The following is a 27431-nucleotide window of genomic DNA, read 5'->3' on the forward strand; positions in this document are numbered from 1 at the left end:
CATATAATATGATTAACTCACTGGACAGTCCGCCGATTCCATACAGTCAAACGCCATGCCGTCGCCTAATGGTCAGCCATACCTGATACTGTAATCATGTAGTCCGATGTAATAGGCATCACAACGGATCACGCCCACCCAGCGTGAGTGACAAATGTAAGCACCGATATCAGTGCATGTGCAAGTGAGGGAGCGAGCGGGTGTAAGCGTGTTTGGCTACCAGTATGAGAGTATTGCACTGTTAAAGAAATGTGGAGTCTAAACAAGTATAAGAAGCTGTAACTAGAGGTCAGCAGTGCTTAACACTGCGCAAACCCATGCACAACCGCTCCCAACTGCTGCAATGTGCTTTACTCACTCCGTATCCAATGGCCTTGTTCTGGCCGCAAACAAAGAACCGTCCTTTGCAAGTGTTGGTAGCAACACCCTGCACACACAGCTAATCTGAATTACCAATACACCATGGCAAATATACAGACAATAGACAGTACCACACACATACCATACAGCACAGTCATCCAACAGAATAACAATGTACCGGCAGATATGTCCAGACCACTGGTTTTTGCAGACCCGGCCGTCTTGTGTTTAAGTGTGTGAGCATGCCCAGTATGACCATTACGCATGTTGTCGACTGACATTACCGTCATACCTTCATGTGTTTGAACATGCCCTGTATGGTCAACTGGATCACATGTGTTACATGTCCAGGTAGTCAGTACTGTGGTGCCGACCCCTGCGTTGTACACTGACAAGTGGCATGCTGTGTCTGCAGGGTATCCATCGGTCATGTGGCATTGACTGTTGCTACATTTTTGCACAGCGTGGGGGGACATCCAACTGTATCCACATTCCTACACAGCAACAGGGGGGGAGCACACATGACTGTTACATGTGTACATTGGAAGAGGGGCACAGCTGGCAGTTGTACACTTTTGCTACTACTGTACTGGTATGTCAGGTACTCCATTTCAGTGTGTGGACCTACCTAATGTGCTGGCTAGAGGCATACCAGTGTACTCCAGATCCTAGCTTTAATTACCAACATATTGGTTTCAGAAGTCCTAGTCTTCACAACTTACATCCAACTGCTTGGCCTGCTGTAGTCTGTCTGTGTGTGTCTGTGGGGGGGGGGTCATCCATTTGGGCATATTCAGAGGCCATTGTACAGAATTTGTCTGTGTTGGTCTACACCTGTCCAGCTGGTTGAGACTTGTGTGGGCTGTATGGGCACACATGATGTTCAGCCCATAACCTGCAGTGGGTTAGGACACCCTGTGTACTACTGGCTACTATCGTGACCCTGGTATGTGCTACAGATGTCATGGTGCCACCATGGACATGTATTGTCCACTGCCCTATCATTCGGCCACCAAATTCCCTTGTATGCTCACATCCATACCATAGCTACAGGTAAAAACACATTCTAATACAACTGCCAATTGGTAGGTTGATTGACATAACTTGAGAGTGTGCCAGATCTGAGGATGGTGCTGAAGGGCTGCCTATGTCGGATGCACACAGTGCACTTCCTATGCATGGCTGAGCACAGGTAATGTCATGTTTGGCATCCCTTTCACTGTCTGTGGGAGTCAGCGAGGGTGACATTCCCTGGGTACCTACTGTGTCAGTCCATATGCTATGCATTGCCGCTTTGCCAAGGCCAGGTCATACTAGGCATGCCTCCTTTTGCCTACTGGGTCCGGTTCAGGTAGTTCCTCCTCTGAGTCACTCTGTGCCTGTACAGGCCTTGGCATTGGTGGGGGGCTGTGTGGCCCTGCCCCATGCTGTTCCTGATGCAACTGTTTCCGCAGGATCATATTGTGTAGCATAGCACATACCATAACAATTTGGGTGCATGTAGCTGGTGAATACTGCAAGGCTCCACCGGATGTGTCCAGACACCAGAACCGTGACCTGAGTATCCCAAATACACGCTCAATTATATGTCTTGCCTGTGCGTGTGCCTCATTATGGCATAGTTGTTCAGGTGTGTGTGCATTTCTGATGGGTGTCATCAGCCATGGATCCAGTGGGTACCCAGCATCCCCCACTAGGTGACCATAGGGGATGTCCATATTGGCAAAGGTGTGGTACAGCTGCGTCAGATGCCATATATCGGAATCGTCATAGCTTCTAGGGTAGCCGGCAAACACATTCAGTATAATGCCCTGGGCATCACATACGACCTAGCAGTTGATGGAGGGGATGCCACTGCAGTTAATGTAGGCCCTACCCCGCTCACCGGGTGGTGCTTTGATGCATACGTGCATGCAGATTATAGCACCCACTACCCCAGGGTAGTCGTGGAAGAGACGCATATTGCTGGTCAACACCTCACGTGTGTTGAGGAAATGTACGTGCTCACTGGCATGTGGTAACATTGCATCTAGGAACTGGTGGAATACTCTGGATGCAGATGCCTGTGAGATCCCCATGATATCCCCAGTTGTGTTTTGGGAGGTACCTGTGGCTAGTATACCTAGGCCTACACATACCTTGGTATCCACTGGGATGGGTTTCCCTTGGCCTATTCAATGTGTCAGGTGTGGCCGGCACAGCTCAACAATCTGCTGTAGGAGGTCTCTGTCCACCCCATAGCACTCCACTATCTCCAGCTCATGTCGCCCCGGTAGGTTACCCTGGGTCTGTAAAGTCTTCTCTGTCTCCTCACTGAGGGTTGTTCAGCAGCATTCACATCCTCACCACCCTCAGCCTCCTGCACATGTTGGTCTATGTTGCCTGCTGCAGCCCTTCTCATTTCATTGGATTATTTCATAAAATGTCCTCACATGTATACACCGGTGGTGTACAGTGTGGAAAAAACCTGTGTGTATGGTGCTTGTTCACTTTATCATAGTGTTCTGGGCCAGTCTGGGCCTGTAATCTGCTGATTGTGCTAATTATCACCTGTTTGCGCAGCTTGTTCACCTTGACTACTATCCTACTGCTGTTGTCCCTCCCAATTGCACTAGGCAGGTACAGACACACCCCTAGATTAGGCGTGCTAAGTCAAGAGCAATCCCGAGACACAGGGCTCAAATGTACGTACAGTATGCCTGACACCCCCCCCCATGCTTTCACTTATATTCGAGTCCTGCACCTGGCTATCTATACACATACACTCTTGGGATCTGCATCACACCCTGGGGATACACGGGATTCACTATTTTCCACCTCGTTTGCATATTATTGTCTTCTAATGCATAGTTACATGACCCATACTGAGCCTTCCCAAAAATAACCACTGCTTACTGTCACGCAGATCTGCACACAACTGGTTAAAAGTGCCTTACTATCACCGTATTCGATGTCCCTTGTTCTTCCCAGCAACAAAATAAGCAGTCTCTACACGCCTCGAACCCGGGACCCTGCACACCACAGATGATGTGCTTTACCACTAAGCCATGGCAGATATACATATATCTGAGGTGATCACGTACAGATCATCCAGCACAGGCATTTAACAGTATAGGACATGTATTCCATCATGTAGATTTATGTGTGCTAATGTCCACACATATATATATATATATATATATATATATATATATATATATATATATATATATATATATATATATATACACACACACACACACATATACATATACACACACATACGTAGATATAGAATATATATCACAACAGCGGACCATGTGACACCTAAGCATTAGACAAGAATGAAAAGGAGACCACATGCGCCTCCTGCATTATGTAATGGTGTTACTATCAAGGCAAGTGTGTTTCGTTGCATCACACGGGTCAGACTGTATTAAGGGTAAGATTAGGGCTGCTGACATTTACTCACCAGACCTATTGGTGAATGTATGTGTATGTCTTGCCAACCCAGACTCTTGGGCGACTGTGATATTTATGGACACTATATAGGAAAACAAACTCAACACATCCTGGAGCTAGCCACTCACAGATACCAACACATAGAATATGACTGGCAAACACACACACCTATCATGCCTTGGAATAGAACATCTACCTGTCTATTCTATCACACTACAGCATTACGCAGTTACAGAACGCGCTATCGAGATTACTGGGACACAGTACTCCCAGAGGCATACTTCTAGGTGGGTGACATCATCAGCAATGGAAAAGACGCCAATAGAGATTGTATGGAGTGTGAGCAGTCTAAAAGCATTATTCTGTCCCCAAGCAGATGTAAACACACACACACAGTTGACATGCCTGGGATTAGAACACAGACCTAACTACCTTATCACACTATAGCATTATGCAGTTACAGAACATGCTACCGAGATTACTGGGGCACAGCACTCCCAGAGGCATACTTCTAGGTGGGTAACATCATCAGCAATGGAAAAGATGCCGATAGGGATTGTATGGAGTGTGAGCAGTGTAAAAGCATTATTCTGTCCCCAGGCAGATGGAGACAAACACACGTCAGTAGTGTGATCAGGACAACTGCCTATCTACAGACCACTATTACAACACTACATAGATACGAGATGCACCACAGACACTACACCTTTCAAGACTGTCAGTATGACCTTCTAGGAATGCAGACATCAACATGGATGCTGGCAGTTACGATGTACATACCTGTGAACCAGTGTGTTCAATGTAGGAATCTATCCTGAAGTGGAGTATGGCCATCTGTTGCCTGGACAACCACTATCACTATACAGGTTTACAATGGCCATGCTCATACACATAGAGGCACATAACCGACACAAGGTGTCACTGGGCATGCTCACACACTTAGTAGCACACGTCCGTTTGGAATACACTATGTGTCCATCTACACAACATCATACTGGGCATGCTCACACAGTAGCAAAGGGCTGTTTTGTATGCACTCTAATTCTAAACACGGAAGGGCACAGTGTGTCTATTGTTGTCATTGTTAGCATGAATGCTGCACTATATATATCTGACACTGGTCTTCTACACAACGTCAGCTGCTGTCCGTCACCTTAGATGTACCAATCTAAACCTGGCACACTAATAGAAGTAATACCACCCATGGTGATGTCCTGCCAGGAGTGGCTACTTCACCCATATAGTGCCATTCATAGATGAATGTCCTGAGACCAGGTTAACACCCTGACACCAAGAGGACAACTGCATTGTATGTGTATGCTAAACAGTGCTAGATGTCTAGCGTTCGTAATCGCAGCTGCCAATCTAGATCCAACAGTGGGGAATACTGACATCTGTGCAGTGAGGAACACCTGGCTGAAGGCTCAGTTGTGCACAATAGCAATACCACTGTATACGTTGGATACAGACATGTGGGCCATAACACTGTTACGGACCGCTCCAGGTGGTGGTGTCCCCACGTACATGAAGGCCACTCACATGTACTGACCTGTACACCCTCAAAAGCCATCACAGATGTGTCAGGTGCAGATCACATTGTCAAAAGCCACATTCTAGGATGTAGCCCTCACACATCACCATGTCCTTGGACCAGCAACACACATCCATACATGTGGCAGAACATATATTAGCACAACACCATGTGACCCATGACCAGTGGACTGTACCTAGCTCTACAGCAACTGTGCAGACTACCCATGTACTGACACAGTTGCATCATGAGTTATGCAATGCAATGATTCCACTGTTCGTAACCAGGTTGGCTGTACACATAACAGGGGCCCTGGGTCATATACAGCTGTAACAGATGACTGTTGCTGTACACAAGTAAACACATGCATGTTTGGATATTTATTTATTTATTTTATTTTATTTTATTTGCAGTTGTTTAACCAGGATAGTTCATTGGGCCTAAGAACCCGTTTTTAATGGAGTCCTGGGGAGAAAAGCTCCACATACAGATTATACAAAGATTATATTCCACATACAGATTATACAAATGTTATGTTACACACATAGTTTATATGAGAAATTAAAGAAAAAACATTGTAGAAATTCTGATTATGTTAGACTAAAAAATATCAATACAAACAAGTAATACAGGCATAAAAAATTTTTATTTTTTTTTGCTAAAAATTTCAGGGTACAAATAAGGAGTTGTATGCTAGGAGCCAGCATGAATTTGCTATCTGGGATTTGAGAAAAAGGTAAGAGGAAACGTATTGGGATTAGAGAGTAGGTTATGAGGGATGTGAACAGGAGCATTCCCAAGAGGATGTTAAATGAGAGTGTAGAGATTTTTTAAAGGATGGCAGGCTTGCAATTGTACGAATGAAGGGGGAAGGGAGTTCCATAGGCGTGCTAATGAGAAGGACAGGAGGTTTTGTCCTGGAGGGTGTAGGGGTCTGTAAACTTCTAAGAGGTTTTGATTATTAGATCTTAGAAGTCTTTGAGTTTTATGCATTTTGAAGGTAGTTGAGAGAGAGAGGGACAGAGGGATGGCTGGAAAATGAGTTTATGTGCATAAGTAAGCTGAGTGTAGTAGAGGTAGTTGGGAAGCTCTAGCCAGTTGAGTTTATGGAGAGGTTCACAGTGATGGGTGGATGATTTGTTACTGGTGGCGAATCTGGCTATTTTATTGTAACAAGATGAGAGCTTGGTTTTCAGGGAAGATTGTAGGTTTATAAGAAGAGGGGCACCATAGAAAAGGGAGGGAAGGAGAAATGTGGTAGAGAGAGTAATTTTGATAGTTGAGGTGAGGAACCGATTGTGACGGTAAAGCAGGCCTAGTTTTTGGTGAGTTTTTTTGTATTTAGTAGAAGGTAGGAGTTGAATTTGAGCTTGTCATCAATTTGGACTCCTAGTAGTTTGGTTTCAGATACTAGCTCAAGAGATGTGTTGTTTTGGCTGGTGATGGAGAATAGAGATCTATCAAAGTTATGAGTTTTGGAGGGGGTAAATATCATAAGTTTAGTTTTAGCAGCATTGAGTGCAAGATGGTTGTCTTTCATCCATTGTTCTGTGGTGGTGAAGGCATCTTGAGTAAGTTTTAGAAGAGTTGGGATGGATGAGGCAGCACAGATGATTGTGGAGTCATCCGCATATTGAATAATGTTTGCAAGGGGGATAGAGTGGTAAAAGTCATTGATGAAGATATTGAAGAGGAGGGGGCTTAAAGTAGAACCTTGTGGAACACCTGTAGGGGTGTTGAGGAAGGAGGAGGTGGCTTTTTTCCACTTGACAGCTTGTTGCCTATTGGAGAGATAGCTAGTAAACCAATGGAGGGAAGAGGGGGAAAGGTTTAGGTTAGATAGCTTAGTAAGAAGTAGGTTATGAGAGATAGTGTCAAAAGCTTTAGAGAGATCGAGTAGGATGCTAGATACAGTGAGGCCAGAATCTCTTGCTTTATTCACAGTTTCAAGGAAGGATAGGAGGGCAGTCATAGTACTATGATGGGGTCTGAATCCATGCTGTGTGGGAGTTAATATATTGTTGTCCAGGAGATGGGGAAGGAGTTGTATGACATACATGTACCTGCCGTGGGTATGTACATGCCCCACATACACACAACACATATGTACATAGCATAGCGGTTGCTGTCCTTCATGCAGACAGGTGGCTACAGCAATTACACACATGCACATGGAAAGGAAGGTCCATGGCTGTTGAATGCTAACAGTACATAAGGTGTGATAGCAATGTTGACTGAGTTAACATTCCCTCTGTACTGGTTACCCATGACAACTATCATATCATACAACAGTCCATGTGTCATGTATGTCATCACACATGTCCACCAATTGCAATGCCTACAAACATGGCTAAATGACAGGAATGTAGGACCTACAAACATGTACATGCAGTGGTGTGCATTCAGATACCATGCGTGTGCAGTAGCTGATGTTTGCAGGTGATCTGTGTCTTATTACAACATGCAGTTGCAATGCAGCCCCATCATTGCCAACTGTATATGGTGAAATACTGACAGTATGGTAAGATGTACATCAGGTATGGATGGATGTGTGGACATAAAGTGGTGGGCCAACTTTACAGATGGATGTTTGCTGAAGACAGCTCACAGGTGTGTCACAAGCCGTTCTATCATAACATGTGCAAACACTAAGCTATGCTTCTGTTAATTGAAGGGGAAGACATACAACATACACAGTGGTCAGGGTGTCACTGACTGTAAATCATTTGACACCTGTAACACTAAAGACATCCTGTGTGCATATATCAGCACAATTGCCAAAGGTAGCGTCAGTACACATTGTAATGCGGGCAATACTGCTGCATGTCTGTCATACGTATCATAAGATAGCAGTACTGCCATGTGTGTTTGCTTATGTGTCCATATATGCCACGTATGGTGGGGAATACATCCCAATTGTTACACACCCCTGTACACTGTTGTAGAGATCTGTACATACTGCAGTGTAGAAAGCAAGACATAGGCAGGGGTGGGGTGTGTATCACACACATGTGAGCTATCTGTATGTGCATGACATAGGTGCATTCGATTGTGGACTCCACAGTGTGTGTGTGTATATGTATGTATGGCTGTCTGGTCCATGGAGTGAGGATGTATGTTACCATAGTGAACAGACAGGACCCCTAACCCCTCCAGGTGATGCAATCTACTACCCTGTTGATGCCTTCGATCTTAGGCATTACTGACTACCTGTACATGTTCTTTATCTATGTCACGTCATGTGGGTGCACAGTACTTTAATGGTGATTACCACATAGGCAGGGGTCCTCACCTCAACACTATCAAGTGTGTGTGTGTGTTACAGTGTCGTTGACCCTGTGAGTGTGGGCGTGTTACTGTGTCTGAATACGTGTGTGTGTGTGTGTGTGTGTGTGTGTGTGTGTGTGTGTGTGTGTGTGTGTGTGTGTGTGTGTGTTCTCATCTTGTAATGTGAATGTGTATTACTGCTACACAGTGAGGCCGCAAGCTATCAACTGGCCTCTACCCTTGTCATCAGCTAGACCACTATGTAAACTCCCCGCCCCATGTAACTGTACCTGTGATGTCACCTGGTATGGATGTCATGTCTCTAGCCACTGTAGCTTAGTACACAGCTCACATGCTCCTGGATCAGTAGATGTGTAGACATCTTTGGAATGTCAGCCTTTCTAACAGTGAGGTTGAAGCTACGTATAGCCTGCTGATATTGCCATACATGCCTGTGAGTAGTCCACATTTACACATGGGAAACTGCAAACACTGGTACTCAATGGCACATGCAATTAGACCTGAAGGAGGGAAGCAGGACATCATTACCAACATGCTGTTACTGTTGTTACCAAGACACATACTGTGAACAGAAAACAATGCATTCTAAACCTGTACTACATGGTATAACTGCTGCATGTCAACAGTACGCAACGATTGTAATCTACACTTATCTCCCTATTCTGTTCACCCTGTGCATCAGACCATATGAGCATGTCCCTGCACCGATGGTGTGGTTGACAGGAATGTGGCACAGACATCATCATATGCACAGGGTGATAATGTTTGCCAGGGGCCTAGGCTGCACCAGTGGATGACATCATGTGTGTGTGGGTTAGGGCCTGTGATCTAATTGGCCATGTGTGGTTGTTATGCATGTGAGTGTTGCGGTGCCCTACAGATGTTTCTGGTGTGTGCGTGTATGTGTGCACACAGTTCTGCCATGTGTCTTGCCTACACAGGGGTATTATTGACAGCTCCAGACTGTACAGACCAGGATTTACAGCTCACGGTGTCCAGCCACGGACACGTGACCTGTGCCTGCCAGGGGTTGCACGGGCACTACCAGGCAGAGGTACAGATTGGGTACTGTCCAATGACACATGTCCACTGGAACCGTGTCCCCATTGGGACCATCCTGGGCCACATCCACATGGCCTGCTGTGTCCTGGTATAGACAGCGCAGCACTAGCTGCACTGCTGCTGCTAACACCACTATGGGAGCGGGCATGTGAGGTAACTCGTTCATGTAGACCTGCACCAGGTGATGTAGCTGGCCTAGATCCACGTGCCCTACACCTCACTCCTACCAGATATTCCAGCACAGACAGCTCACGCTCGTGGATTGCCATGCCACGGTCAAGGATTCCAACCATGTCACCTAATCGTCTGTCCAAAACATCAGCAATCTCCTGTTGAGCATTTGCCAATGCCTGGATGTTGTAATTTAAAGAATGGATAGCAGCCCTCTGAAGCCTCTGCCCTTCTCTGTTCTGCCAATCAGCACGTGCCTGTGCTGCCATTACAGTCTGAAACATGCGTCTGGTGACACTAGCTGCTGCGCTCTGTCCTGCAGGGGCATGTAGGCCAGAGGTCCTCCTACGAGTAGCACTGGCCACATGCTTGTGTGGCACATCTCCAGTCATTTGACTGACACCATGGTGTGAATTCACACCTTCCGTAGCCACCACACGTTCCTGTTCTAAGCTACCACATGCTAACTGTCCTTCCTCTCTGGCCACTGGTGATGGGGTATGTGTTGGCATGAGAACTGTGTGCAGGGATGAGGGTGATATAGGTGGAATGGCAACCAATGGCACAGATTCATCCCCTGACAACCCTGCCTGTGCCTCAAGCATATGTTCATCATCACTGCTAGAGTCTGTGGGGACACTAGCATCAGATGGACCGCAGGAGGGTAACGCACCTACATCACCTGTGAAGGCAAACAAAGACTCTACATTACAATACAGAGACACACACACACACACACACACACACACACACACGCACACATGCCCACACACACACAGACACACAGACAGACAGACACACACACACACACAGACACACAGACAGACAGACACACACACACACGCACACACCATGCATGTGATTTGACAGAAGGCATGCAACATGCATGTGATACAGCAGACGGCATGCAGCTCAGACAATAATAGTGGTAGTTATCATACATCCCTGGGTTGCACACAACAGCAAGTATGTGTCATAGCAGAAGCCATGCATTTCACACAATCATGGTAGTAAGCATGCATCCCTATGTTACACCATGTGGACCAGCACAGGTTAACAGTACACGTGGCTGATGTGAGGCATATGACCTTGACATTGACATGTAGTATGACATAATCTGCTGACGTGTGCATTGACATACATACATGTTTGACACAATGGTGTCCTGACACATGTACAGTGATGTAATGGTGTCACATTGCTGTATTGTCTGTACGCCCTACAGATATAATGCACTTTTAGCAGATGTGCATGACCATTGAAGGGTATTATGAGGCATCTATATTGCTATACAGTGTGAAGTACAGACACAGTGCCATTGCATGGAATCATGAGGCATATCTACTGCTATATAGTGTGGATTACACACACAGTGCATAGCCATGACTGTGTGCATACACAATACATATATACTGTGGATTGTGACCCACATCGCTGAGGTGTATACACACTAAACCATGATGTGTAATGTGTGGCAGGTCACTGAAGGACATACGGATGACACCTCTGCACATCTGCTGACATATCTTAGCTGCCTGACAACCATGTCCACACATGGCAGACTTGTCAATACACCATGTCTCACATGACATTTGTGTACCACACACACGAGGTGCACAGCTGACAGTGTTGTCCAACAGCACACATCTAGCAATGAGAATTTCTGTGGTTTCATGTCAGTGTTTCACTTAGTTTGTAAGTATTGCTCATGGGTAGCCAGTGTGATGGATTAAAGATGCGACCTGTATATTGTGACCGGACCATACATTATGTGTACATATGTTAACTGGCCACATAGCGACTAGATCTGTGCATTAACATGCCTGATACTTATAACTGTCTCACCTGCAATGGCCTGCTGTCTCTGTGGAATGCCAGAGGTACCTATATAGGGGTGACACAGCAGTATGATCATTATCCATGATTGTATGACAGCTACAGGGTGCAATGTGCATGTTAACACATTTGCCAGTACAATAGGATATACTATGGAGTATGCACATGTGTGCATACACAGAGTAGCATACTATAGTATGCGGCATGTGTGTATACATGCCTTGCATATGATGTTACATTACATATTGTACAGTGACACATGCAACTAAATGGGATATAATAGTTATATGTGCAGTAGTGACTTACCAGGCAACTCCAGGCTCGGTGATTGAAAGACACCCACCTCCATGATGGCAGATAGGGTTTGTGGATGCTGTTCTGATGGTGTCCCCAGGTTGGCCAGTAGCTCCTCAGTACGTGTGAGTGGGGGCTGGGTTGGTGGCCCACCACCTGTTGCACCTTGTTCCCTGGCGATTGCATTTGCACGCTGTTTCGCACGTCAGATCAGGTCCGTGCAGTGTCTGCACACCTGCTGGCATGTGCGGTTATGGCCACCCACATCATTAACCCTCCTGCGAAGTTCCTGCCACAGGTCATCACGCTGCTGTGCATGCTGTGGCACATGGCTAAACAAGACATCATAGTTGTCTTGAAGGTAAGATATAAGGGCCTCATCCTCCAAGCGGGTATAGGCTGGGAGCCTTGCTCGAGGCATATCTGGAAGACATAATGATGGAGACAGGTCACAGTATCTCAGAGATGCACGGAGACACAGCTGCACATACATGTGTATTACATTTAGTACATATGAACAATTGTCTTTGCAAATCTTCATGACACTGACACCACTGACATGTTTGTGTCACACACATGTAACACCCAATGGGGATTGGATATTATCACCATATATGTGTGACACCTGATTACATTGCTCATACTCCATGTGGATGCTGTCTTGATGTGGGCATGTCTGTTTGCCTGTACTGGTGTTCTTACCTATCAGCACATGCCTGGATGTGTCCACATTAATGCTGTCGACCTTGAGGCTGTGTATATGTCAACACATACACTGCCTTAATGGACATGACCTGTGACAATGCAGACATGCACAGAGAAGCCTTTACATGCATGTGTTTTGCCATATACATCTCCACAGCGCTGTACAGCAGTTCAACATCCTGCCACGTATCATCTGTGTTGCACATGTGTTACACATGGGACAATGGCTAGGCTGATGGTATTTGTAGGGATGGTTATCAACTATAGCATGTACGGCCAAGGTCGTGTAGTAGTCTGTATGCCCTGGGCCATGTATGAGTGTAGGATGTAAGGTTTTCTAGCTGTAGCCGACAGCCATGTTTCCGGCGCCAGGTGAAGCAGTGCCATATAACTGATCCAGATGGTTAATGATACATCTACCATGCGGTCATCACACCATGTCTGGCAGAGGAAAAATGTGCAGCTTTGCTGGACAGGGTTGCATAGTATGGCAGGAGTATGTAACATGTATGGCACAGGGATCTGTCCAGCATGTGGCGATCCTTGTACTATGAAGGTGGATGTCCATGACGTATGTATTTCAGATCAGGATATGTACATGTAGCATGTCCAACATCACAGTGTTGGACATGTCTTTATGCAGGGTAGGCATCATGCTACATAGTGGAGATGAGGATTGTGAAGGCTGGTGTTGCCCATCCAAACATGGGCAATACCACTTAAAGGTGATATGTGATCTGATATTGGTCACTTGAGTGATGAGTATGGCTATACAATGATCTCCATGCTCATGGATGGCACCCTGTCATGACTAGTGGTGCCTCTTATGACTACCTAATAGGCTTGGTGACGTCACTAGCTCAGGGAGATAAACTGCACAGCACCATCCCTTGCACACAGTGTCCATTATGTTGACCGCTGCCTAGGTGGTAGTTCATGGGTACAGGGTTATTAACCTAGCCGTGACAATGCAATATGCAGCTGTCATATTGTGCACATATGTCACACACCTCACCCACAAAGCCCATTCTGTATGTTGTCCACAACACTGAGTCAGCTATTGCTCCTAGGTCATAGCCATTCACCTACTTACATACGCAGATGCCTCCCATTTGTCTGTGTGGTATGGGCTACAATGAGGGGGAGTACAAAAAATTAACCCTTTTTTACTGTAACTGCTACTGGTGTGATATGCACATATCACTCAGTCACCTTTTGTAGTGTTGCTTCTGTCAACAGTCCACTGGCAGAACAATCCTGTGACATACAAAGGTACATCTAGTATACTGAGAGTAGGTGGAACACAGTATGGGTAATGATGTCCTATGACCTGTCACAGGTATGATATGCAGTGTGAAATCATCCGTACTGTCATCTACATCTGTACTGCTAACAACATATACATTAATTAAGGTTCATGGACTTTCAGACCAGATTCAGCAGGGTAATAGTGCAGTGCCTCCCATTGTGAGTGGTGTCTCCACTTTGTAAGTTGTGATAACTGTTGGTGTGCACCATTCAGTGTTTTCACAGACTGACATGAAGCTATGTTTTACATGATGTGTATGTGAAGAGCAAACTGTTTTGCCATATGTGTATGATAAAACCAGGGATGTGGACAGGTCACATGCAGCCTGAGTGCACCTTGTACCATCATAGTTATGGTTACAGGGTCTCTGTGGTGTTCATGGATATGTGATTGTGTACCTGTTGGGGGGGGGGCAGTTTGTTTATGTTATCCGACACCCTATCTGTATTGCTTATTCATACTCAGCACTTGTTCAGAACATGTAAGCACTTCATGAGCTACTAATTACTAAAGCACTCAATCCTCCTCGTTTCCTACAGGTAAACACTGTTTGTACTTACATTTCCCACTTGCTTAGAGTAAGCCAGCTGTTGTACACACTTTCCTCACATATCTAGTGGGAAATAGTTAAATATTCAGGCATATCCAAGTGTCAATTCCCAGTGTTATCGCCTGTCTATATGATGAATATGGGCATCATGAGGCAATATAGAAATTGTCTCGTGTACACAGTCAATGCTCCCCTCCTAACATACAACACCACAACCTGTGGGAGATGGACATATGTAGCCATGCTGGAGGTAAAGCTCTCTCCAACCCAGACTGAACCTGACAATCATGTGCGGATGTTAAACGTTTGCACCACACCACACTCATCACATAGTCTCACTAGATCTCCACCACCACAGGCCACACATAGTAAGAGTACAACATTTGTGGAGACTCTCAATACTACTCTGTCTAGGCAACAGAGAACTCCAAAGCAGTGATGCAGGCAGCCCCCATCACCCAACACAATACCAATTACATACAGCCCACAGACTCAGTGTGCCCATCAACTACAGCCAATAGGGCGATATAACGTAACCAACACACTAGCCATAGGTGACAATATAGGCGGTCACACTGATGTCCCACTCAGCAGGCTACACAAGGTAATAGTCACTTTCAGCTGGCTGTCGGTAACAGGATCCACAACATAACCTATGCACTCAGGTCACTCCTCAACAGGTACAAAATGACTGTGACATTCTCCATGTTAGTGTGAATGCCCTGAGATGTAACTTTCTGGACTACATTTACAGAGACATGGAATAGCTCTCCAATCTTGTAGCCCAGGCAGGTATCGCCCTAGCCCTGAGAAGCATTTGGCATTTGTCCAGACTGATAATGCAGTACAAGGACTGAATTATTCACTTCTGCAGTTGGCTATGCATCTAGTGTCATTCCAAGGGTGTCCAGTATCTGTCTGCTTTGAATGACATGGTCGACAGAACACGATGCTTTGGCACAGATGGCCTGCACCTGTCAGCCCTGGGATTACAGATAACATCTAAGGCTCTTGCTACTCCTATAGTGCCTGTTTTAGGCACGGTTCAAATAACATATTCACCACCATAACAGGAACAGGCAAGCAAAACCTGAGGGTAATGCTACTCAATACTTGACATCTTCATCTCAAACGCACTCACCCGAGGCACTCCTTGTAATGGACCACTTCAATATCTCTGCAGTGACTGGGACCTGCTTCTAGGCTCCTAAGAGCACCCCTGCACTAACAGGCTATTACTCAGACCACACCTTTCAGTCATGTAACCAGGACCGGAACACCCACGGCGGAGGTGTGTCCATATTTCCCAAGGATACACACACCACCAGGCTGGTTGCTTATGCATCAGAGGTAATCCAAGTGCATCTAACTGTGGCCATAACTGCTATACAAATTGTAGCTTGCTACAGATTCCACACCATACCCCATGGTTAATGGTCCTCACTTCTTGATGTACTGGAAAGTAGGGTTCAAACAGAAACTACTGATGTGCGACTGACACTACCCCACCATTAACTGGGATACCTACTCATGTACCGACATATTAGGCCAACGCTTTCTGGGATTCATAACCTCCAATCGGCTGGATCAACCTATCCACACTACCACCAGGGTCAACAATATCCTAGACCTGGACATTACCAACATGTGTGACTGGTATTCCACACCTGGGGTTATCTCCTCGTTGGTCAGATCCGAATGTACGCTAATCACCCATGTTATCCACATCCCAGCACCACATCCTTTACGGAAAACACAGTACAATATTTCTACAAAGCCAACTTCAGGCTTCTTATGACAGTAGTAGTAAATGTCATGACACACGTGCAGATGGACAATACAGTTACAACTGCTGAATCATACACAACTGCACTTAATTAGCACTTACACGACTGCATGGATCATGCTATCCCAAACAGAGCCATGATGGTACCCACCAAAAAACAGACACCACTCTAGTGGTCCACTGCCATGGACATAATGTACAACAGAAAGAGGAGACTGTTGCAAAGTAGAGTACAATCCCATGAGTGGGGTAGCTCCCTGGTCAGCCTCAGTAGGAATCTGTGATCCCTTATCACATCCTCCAAAGCTAGCTACGTAAACATTACTGTGACTCATTCCAAGGACTACTACAAAGTGTTCTAGAGGTATGTCACTACTCTCGATGGCGATACCCACATCTGCTCTGACATACAGCAGTTAGGCATGAACATTACAGAACCGACTGATATTGGCAACATCCTGGCAGATAGGTTCAGTGCTAACTTTACACCCCTCTCACACCCTAAAGGACCCAAATCTATACAGGAACAATGCAGAGTCCCTGCGGTCACAACTACGCTGTTCAAAGCTGCACTCTCTAAAGCCAGGAACACAGATTCCATGTGACTGTACAACATCCCAGGCTGCAATTTACACAAACTTCAGAACGAAATGGCTTCCCACTTGGGCACCAAATTCACTAATAGGCTTGCATCAGGCATTGTGGCCCCTGAATGGTGCACAGCAATAGTTATCACACTCCACAAAGGTGACACCACAATGGATCAGGTGAACTATTGCCCTATACGCCTGACTAGACTGTTCTGCAAGGCTATGGAGCACATCATCATGGACCTCATTCACAGAGACATTGGTGGCCTCCAAACCTTTGATTCCACCCAGTTTGGATTTGTTAGGGCCAGACCATGACTCCTAAACCTGGTGGAGTCCTTTGAGACAGTTACCAAGGCAGTAGATGAGGGTAAGGAGGTCCACACAGCCTACCTTGTCCTCTCAAAGGCTTTCAACACCGTTCCCCATTCTGGTATTGTCAACATACACATCCACCTGCACATCAACCCCTACGTCACAAGATGTTATGCAAAGTGGCTCACGGACAGAACTCACACAGTGAGGGTAGCATACCCTAGTTCCTACTGTAAATCATTTACAATTGGCGTCCCCCAGTCCTCGGTCATAGGGCCCCTCATGTTCGGTATTTGCTTCTCTGAGGTACAGGACTTACCCTTAATAGGTTTGCAGACAACTGCAAACTAGGGGCCGTGATTGATTCACTAGCTGATACAGACACCCTCCATAAGGGTGTCACTGGGATGGATACCTGGTGTCAATAACATGGCCTCAAGCTGCATGCCACAAGGTGCATAGACATCCCCTTTGGATTACACCAATCACCCACTGACTATCACATAGGTGGTAGTCCCCTACATACATAAGACATAATAAGGGATATTAGAACCCAAGTAGATAGCACCCACTCCTTTGATAACCTTATTGCCAAGGTGGCGTGGATATCCTTCTACGTGGCCACCCTAATCTCCAATGGGTTTGTAGCCAGGACAAAGGCAGCCATTGCACCTCTCTACTCATGACTTATGAAACACATTAAAGGGTACAACACCCCATTTGGGATGTACCTTATGAGACAACAGCAATGGCTTTAAATACCACAACATTACCACACCAAGAGGATTACTGACCTCTGAAGGATGACGTATGCAGCCCAACTACAGAAACCCCAAATGTACTCATTTGCATACTGCATACTGAGAGGTGATCTCTGCTGAACATTCAAGGCCCATGTCCAAAACAATATTGATGGATATGCTCCACATAAGCAAAAGTCACTGAGAGCCACATGCTCCAGGATATGTACCTAAATGCAACAATGACTAGGACGTGCTGGAGGGATACATCCTGACCCGGACACTCACCATGCTTTGGAACATGATTCCTATGTACATCAGGCAGGGACCCTCAATAGCACTCTTCAAGAGATAACTCAGTGGGTGGATGGGAGACAGACATGTACGACAGGGATCACTGCAGTGGCTCTGCTGTACAGAGGTGCAGAAAACAAATGGCTCTGCTGTTCACAGGCACAGAACACTAACCTAGGGAGGTGCCGCAAGTGAAAATACTGTAGTTAAGCTTATGAATGGACTTGGACAGACAGCATAGTACCTAACTATGAACCTATGAAGCTATTACATGTCCTTTATGCATGGATAATTTACTAGCTCTTCCATTTCAATTAGCTATCATGCTGATACACTGACTGGTGACTACAAGTCATATGTATCCTGTTATTGTGTATTGTACATGCCAATAGACATACCTGATGTTTGCATAATATAACTGTAATGCTATGTAAAATGTTAGACATATCTACCTATAATACTGTACATTTCACATTTTTGCAACAATATCCCATAATGCAAATCATAATTGCACAGCAGGACCACCTTAGACATGTTATTCTCAGTTATACGCCCATACATATGCCTCCTGTTACAGTATATCAACATATACTATCCCCTGTTATGGCACGTACTTGTTGGACAAACCCTGCCACTGACAGCGGCTGGAGTGGAATTGTTGTGTTTAAAGTCCTTATGTAGCATCCCTTGTGGTGTATGAGGTGTTTACCTTGTGGCCTACAGAAGTACACACAATTTCTATGAGCGTTACTATGCTCAGCAATACATCACTACATAATACCTTTTCCCACTATATGCATTGCATACACTTTCATTAATACAGAACAGGCACTACATACACTAATATACTGAGTGTTCTACATACCTTCTTAGGAGTCCGAGTTGACGATAATATCAGTCCTATTCCTTTTCTGTTTTAACGGTTTTCTGGTATGTACATATGGTTTGAATGCATGATAAGCCATCCTTTTATACGTAGATACCAGTAACATGTGGTATCCTGCCACCAATTGGTGTTCCAGAGTAGATGATTACATGCCCATTGGCTGTGCAATTACTCCATTAGCCAATTACATGGCAACAGTGGGGTATAATTAGGTTCATAGGTTCATAGGTTCATACTAGGCTATCTGCCCTAGGGCATTTATAAGCCTAGCCAGAGTGTGCAAGAACAAACAACTGATAAAATATAATCAGATCCTGCAGATAGACTAGTGGTGGACCGTAGCTGGGATAGCTACTAAAGTTCAAAAAAATGACATGGATAAATGAAACTTGAATTATGTCACTGATAAAACAGAACGAAAAAAAGATGAAAAAACACTTCTTTTAAATCCACAGAAACCTCACTGCTTCGCCGAATTGGCAAGATGTTGAACTAAAGTGTAACAAAAAGACTGTTATACACTGACGTTTAGCAGTTCAAAGTTAAGTAGGACTAAATCTGTTTATATCCCAGGCATATACATTCCTATAACTCTTCCAAATGATGCAAAGTAACTTGAACACAACTCACAACAGTCTGTGTGGGAGACCATAACAAGCATAAAAAAGCCTTAGAATGTTTGTAAAAGCTGATGAAATGTTGTAGAGCAAATGCCTGGTTGCTCAGGAAGTCCTGACTATCCGTAGCTTGTGGTAGAGAAACCAATCCAACTTTGTAGTTAGAAAAACACAAGAAGCTTCCCTTTGCAAACTCAATAGTTCCAAACTTGCAGGAAGCAAATGAAGCACTAGAAGCACTAGCACAATTGCTATGTAAACAAACTCAGAAGTTCCAAACTCATGCACTGTTATACACTGATGTTTAGAAGTTCAAAAGTAAAGTAGGACTAAATCTGTTTATATCCCAGGCATATACATTCCTGTAACTCTTCCAAATGATGCAAAGTAACTTGAACAACTCACAACAGTCTGTGGGAGACCACAACAACCATAAAAAAGTACCTTAGAATGTTTGTAAAGCTGATGAAATGTTGTAGAGCAAATGCCTGGTTGCTCAGGAAGTCCTGACTATCCGTTTAGCTTGTGGTAGAGACCCAATCCAATACTTTGTAGTTAGAAAAACACAAGAAGCTTCCCTTGGCAAACTCAATAGTTCCAGACTTGCAGGAAGCAAATGAAGCACTAGCACAATTGCTGTGTAAACAAACTCAGAAGTTCCAAACTCATAAGAAGCAAAAAGCTGTAGACTGAAAATAAATCCTTTATTACAACGATAGCATTCCTTAAGCACTAGTTGAGCTTTCATTTGCACCATCGCAGACTTCATCAGAACTAGTGCAAAACATTTAATTAACTCATTTAAAACAGTTTTGGCCAAAACTTTGTTACTCAATTTAAAGAAACAGTACTCCATTTGTAACATAATATTGGACCTATATAAAAAACATATAAATCTTGGTGATTTATGTATATACATACCAAAGTAAATACAAATGTATATATAATTATAAATATTGATTTTAAAAGTCACTAAAATAATTATTCATATGGTATTGTGATTGAAATACTAAAACATGAATTAAATTCACTATGTGTACTTACATTTCATCAAATATTGCAGCCATAAAAATATTATGTATCAAGAATTAAAATGGTTTTATACTTATAAAATCGTTAATACCTGGATTCCTAGTGGAATCAGTTAAAATCTGCCACTTGCTTTCTTTACAGGCCAGTCTTGTTTTCCAATCACCCAAAAGGAATTTCCTTCACCTCATCTATTATCATAAAGGAGAATGTGTCCCTCACCATATTCCTTGATGTGTCTGTATAGGGCATTTTACTATCCATTTTCCTAATTTTATAATAAGGCTCATAAATACGTTTCTTTAACTCTCTTTCTGTTTTGCCTATATAATAGGCTGGACATTTTTTGCACAGAGCTAAATATACTATGTGCTTGGTGCTGCAATTTCCACCTATGCTCCTAATTTTACTGTGATTAATGTCATTCAAAACAATATCACTGTTGGTGTTTATATGTACATTGTTTGCATCTTCCGACTTTCTGGTGAAAACCTTGTCTTTATTATTGTTTCTGCCTTTCCCTAACTTGGAATGTTCCAGTAATCTTTTTATGTTGGGACCAGTTTTGTATACTATCTTGGGTTCCTCACCCAGTATATTTTTGTTGCGGAAGATGCAAACAATGTACACATATAAACACCAACAGTGATATTGTTTTGAATGACATTAATCACAGTAAAATTAGGAGCATAGGTGGAAATTGCAGCACCAAGCACATAGTATATTTAGCTCTGCAAAATGTCCAGCCTATTATATAGGCAAAACAGAAAGAGAGTTAAAGAAACGTATTTATGAGCATTATTACAAAATTAGGAAAATGGATAGTAAAAATGCCCTATACAGACACATCAAGGAATATGGTGAGGGACACACATTCTCCTTTATGATAATAGATGAGGTGAAGGAAATTCCTTTGAGGGATTGGAAAACAAGACTGGCCTGTAAAGAAAGCAAGTGGCAGATTTTAACTGATTCCACTAGGAATCCAGGTATTAATGATTTTATAAGTATAAAACCATTTTAATTCTTGATACATAATATTTTTATGGCTGCAATATTTGATGAAATGTAGTACACATAGTGAATTTAATTCATGTTTTAGTATTTCAATCACAATACCATATGAATAATTATTTTTAGTGACTTTAAAATCAATATTTATAATTATATATACATTTGTATTTACTTTGGTATGTATATACATAAATCACCAAGATTTATATGTTTTTATATAGGTCCAATATTAGTTATGTTACAAATGGAGTACTGTTTCTTTAAATTGAGTAACAAAGTTTTGGCGCCAAAAACTGTTTTTAAATGAGTTAATTAAATGTTTTGCACTAGTTCTGATGAAGTCTGATGGTGCAGATGAAAGCGCTCAACTAGTGCTTAAGGAATGCTATCGTTGTAATAAAGGATTTATTTTCAGTCTACAGCCACTTTTGCTTCTTATGAGTTTGGAACTTCTGAGTTTGTTTACACAGCAATTGTGCTAGTGCTTCATTTGCTTCCTGCAAGTCTGGAACTATTGAGTTTGCCAAGGGAAGCTTCTTGTGTTTTTCTAACTACAAAGTATTGGATTGGGTTTTCTACCACAAGCTAAACGGATAGTCAGGACTTCCTGAGCAACCAGGCATTTGCTCTACAACATTTCATCAGCTTTTACAAACTTTCTAAGGTACATTTTATGGTTGTTGTGGTCTCCCCACACAGACTGTTGTGAGTTGTGTTCAAGTTACTTTGCATCATTTGGAAGAGTTACAGGAATGTATATGCCTGGGATATAAACAGATTTAGTCCTATACTACTTTTGAACTTCTAAACACAGTGTATAACAGTGCATGAGTTTGGAACTTCTGAGTTTGTTTACATAGCAATTGTTTAGTGCTTAGTGCTTCATTTGCTTCCTGCAAGTTTGGAACTATTGAGTTTGCAAAGGAAGCTTCTTGTGTTTTTCTAACTACAAAGTATTGATTGGGTTTTCTACCACAAGCTAAACGGATAGTCAGGACTTCCTGAGCAACCAGGCATTTGCTCTACAACATTTCATCAGCTTTTACAAACATTCTAAGGTACTTTTTATGCTTGTTATGGTCTCCCCACACAGACTGTTGTGAGTTGTGTTCAAGTTACTTTGCATCATTTGGAAGAGTTATAGGAATGTATATGCCTGGGATATAAACAGATTTAGTCCTACTTAACTTTGAACTGCTAAACATCAGTGTATAACAGTCTTTTTGTTACACTTTAGTTCAACATCTTGCCAATTCGGCGAAGCAGTGAGGTTTCTGTGGATTTAAAAGAAGTGTTTTTTCATCTTTTTTTCGTTCTGTTTTATCAGTGACATAATTCAAGTTTCATTTATCCGTGTCATTTTTTTTGAACTTTAGTAGCTATCCCAGCTACGGTCCACCACTAGTCTATCTGCAGGATCTAGCCAGAGTGTGTTTGGCTTTCGCCACCCATTTTAAATTAATTTTGCTATGCCTTTTTTTTGAGGTTAGTATACTATGCCTCTGTCTAGCAGTGACACAGAAGTGATAGCCGGGGTAAACCTATGATCTCCCATCCACTCATCAAGATTCCTCTTGAAGAGAGTCAATGTGGGACTCTGCCTAACCTGGACTGGGATTTTATTCCAGAGTGAAGGGAGCCTCTGGGTTATGAATCTGTCCCTCCAGCATGTCCTATTTATTTCAGTGCTGAGGTTCAAGTCTCTCAAGCTCATAGGTCGATGGGATTTGGATTTTCTGAGGTGCAGCATATCCATTAATTCTGGGTTGGACATGGCTTTATACGTCAGGCACAGATCGCCTCTGAGCAGGCGGTATGCCACTGAGTAGAGCTGGAGTTTCTTTAACCGGGCAGCATATGGCATCTGTTTGAGCCCTTTGATCCTCTTGGTGAGGTACTTTTGGGGTCTTTCCAGTTGCTGCAGGTGTCTGGTAAGGTACATCCCAAAAGGGGCATTGTACTCAATTATGTTCCTGATGAGGGATGAGTAAAGAGGCACGATGACCTCCCCTGATCTAGATGTGAATCCCTTCATGATTAAGTGGGCTATATAAAATGTTTTTCTAACCACTTTGGCCACGTGGTTGTCAAATGAGATTGCTATCAACTTGGGTCCTCAGGTCCCTAATGACTTCTTCTGTACTTAATGGATTACCACCTATGTGGTAATTTGTGGGCACTTTGTTTTTGCCAAAGGGGATGACTATACACTTTTTGGCATTTAGCTTGAGGCCATGGCTCTGGCACCAGTTGTCTGTTTCTATGAGGCCCTTTTGGAGGATGCTTGTGTCGGCTGGAGAGTTGATTATGGCGCCCAGTTTGCAGTCATCTGCGAACTTGGTCAGCCACAGTCCTTCCGTGTTGGCCTGTACGCCGAGAAATATATACCGAACAAGAGAGGTCCCAGGACTGAGCCTTGTGGGATACCACTTGTAACTGGTTTGGAGTCTGACATGGCTCCAGCAATTCTAACCATGTGGGTTCTGTCCTTGAGCCAGTTTGCAACCCATCTAGTGACATAGGGGTTTATATTTAAGCTGGTGAGCTTATCTATAATGCCCAAGTGGGTATTGTATCAAAGGCTTTTGCAGGTCCAGGTAGGCTGTGTGGACCACCTTCCCTCGCCAATGGCCTTGGTGACTGTTTCAAAGAAATCGACCAGGTTTAAGAGGCAGGATCTGCCCTTAACAAAGCCAAACTGGGTAGGATCCAGTGTCTGTAGGTCCCCAATATCTTTATTTATGAGGTCCATGATGATCCTTTCCATAGCTTTGCAGACCAAGCTAGTCAGGCTTATGGGGCGATAGTTTCCAGGATCCGTTGAGGCACCACCTTTGTGGAGAGGGACCACTTGGGCATACTCCACTTGGGCATTGTCCCTTTGCCCTACCTTCGAGGAAGACAGCCTGGATGTGTTGTTTGTGATGAATTGCAACAGCTATATGGAGAGACACAGAGATATTTTAACTTCATGGCCCCCGTGGATTGTGTGTAACAGCTAGAGGATGTAGTTCTACATGTGAGTGTAGCTGTTATATCAGCCATCTGATACGGGATTATTGCAAACAAACCCTGTAACATTGGCATCTGTTCCATTGTACAACAGCACCGATTTCACATAGGGCCATTATAGTGTGTCTCTCACAAGGTATGTTAAGGCTTCTGCAGATGTCATAGAGTGAGTGGATGTTTGTGATGTTATTACAGTCTGTATTGCAATTGTTTCGGGTGTGGGGGAGATGTAGGTGGGTGTACATAGCAGATGAAGGTGTGTAAAAACTGCATTTATGCATATTCCATATGTGTGTGAGGGCTCCTTCCCTTATTGAAGACCTATAATTTAGTAGACTAATACTATGGTTATTGCGGGCTTATTCATTAAGTCATTGTTAATTGATTCCTATATAGCATGCAGGTGATGTTGGTCCTTCAACCCCTTCGGAAATACATCGGTATGTAATGAAATGTTGCTACATGAAAGCTGTCTCATGTATTTCTGTCACAGATATTTGCACTCATTAGAGTTGTGTTGGTGACTGAACCTCTTTGGCTTGGGTTGCCACCTTTTTAAATGGCCATAATGGGACATTTGCAGGACACACATTGGATTTTAGAGACTGACACATACCCACGGTCAGTACAAAGTATAGAACTTTACATATATGCCTATATAAAAGCTTATATTCATGTAGCGGTTTACTTGCTTATTCTGTTTCTTGTTACATGTAGGGGTGTTAGATACAGATGACTATTTTATGCAACCATTACATTAACTATGGAACATGCAGAACGTCTCGTGATTGTAGGACATTAGTATTTGTACTCATTTTGGTCAGGACAGTACCGCACATAGAGGGACTGGCCCTCGCAAGGTGGGACAGGTGGTATCTCTATGTTTAGCTCATGTCCATAGCACATATTTGTAATAGTGTATTATAGCAATGACCCAAGCCTGGGGGTGGGTAATGGTGAATTTACCCGTGGCTGGTGTGGTTTGTTAATGACGGCGAAGCCTGAGTGGCCAAACAAACATAACCATGGGTAAATCCAGCATTACCCACACCCAGGCATGTGTTATTGCTATAATATAGTCTCCATATCCTTTGTTCATAATGTTCAGTCATGGCGGAATGTGTGATTGCTATGGTCCATGATGTGCACATATTTGAAGACTTCAACTGCTGTATACGGCATACCCACGGATTCAGGAAGGCACACACACTTCCAACAACCACATTACCGTTCACAGACTCCCAAACCCCACAATACTGAACACTCATACTCGCGACAGTCAAACTCCCGGAACTAACACAAACACAGAACACACACACGCACATACAGACACACTGCTACCCATCACATCCAAACAAACCATCCTACACTACGTATGGCCAGGTGGCCATGCCCCATACACACCCCATGTGGGTGGCTGCACCCCCCACACCACACCTACTGTAATAATCTACCTCTGAGATAGCACGAACAGACACACGAAGCAAACACACACACACACACACACACACACACACACACACACATTACAGTCCCACGGAAACACACACCACACTCAGAACACACACTTACACACACTACAGCAATCATAAACACACTTAAACACAGTACCTACCTGGACCACAGCACCAGAAGCACTAACTAAATGTCCCTTAACATCGTGATAATAGTACTCATGGTTCTAGTGTTCCGGTACTGTGGTCTTTCGGTCTTTAAGCCTCGGGATTACGCGTGTCGGTATGTAAAGCATTCGTTATTTGGTAGTATCCTATTTATATGTAACTCCATGGTTGTGTACATGTTGTTAGCCTATCTATATTTGCATATATATATATATATGTATATCCGTATATAACCCAGCCACTGGAGATGCACAAGCTAGTGCATTTCTTTGTGCCGGTCCCAAGCCCGGATAAATGGGGAGGGTTGCGTGAGGAAGGGCATCCGGCATAAAACTTCACCAAAAATTTCATGCAGTCACCAAGAATAATTTTTATACCGGATCGGTCGAGGCCCGGGTTAACAACGACCATCACCAGTACTGTTAGGCTACAGGGTGCTGGTGGAAATTGGGCTACTGTTGGCCGAAGGAGGAGAAGAGACGGAAGACATGGCCGAAGGCAGGAGGAGAGGAGAAAGGCTAGGACTGTGGAAGTGAGGGTCGGAACTTTGAATGTTGGCAGTATGACTGGTATAGGGAGAGAGCTAGCTGATATGATGGACAGAAGGAAGGTTGGTATATTGTGTGTGCAAGAGACCAGGTGGAAGGGGAGTAAGGCTAGGTGTATCGGAGGTGGGTTCAAATTGTTTTATCATGGTGTGGATGGGAGTAGAAATGGCGTAGGAGTTATTCTGAAGGAACAGTATGCTGAGAGTGTTTTGGAGGGGAAAAGAGTGTCGGATAGAGTGATGTTTATGAAGCTGGAAATTGATGGTGTAATGATGAATGTTGTTAGTGCATATGCTCCACAAGTTGGGTGTGCAATGGATGAGAAAGAATAATTTTGGAGTGAATTGGAAGAAGTGGTGATGACTGTACCTAAGGATGAGAGAGTGGTGATTGGAGTAGATTTCAATGGGTATTTTGGTGAAGGGAACAGA

The sequence above is a fragment of the Protopterus annectens genome, chromosome 6.part0 (assembly GCF_019279795.1).
Source record: "Protopterus annectens isolate FY-2018-M chromosome 6.part0, PAN1.0, whole genome shotgun sequence".
NCBI lineage: Eukaryota > Metazoa > Chordata > Ceratodontiformes > Protopteridae > Protopterus > Protopterus annectens.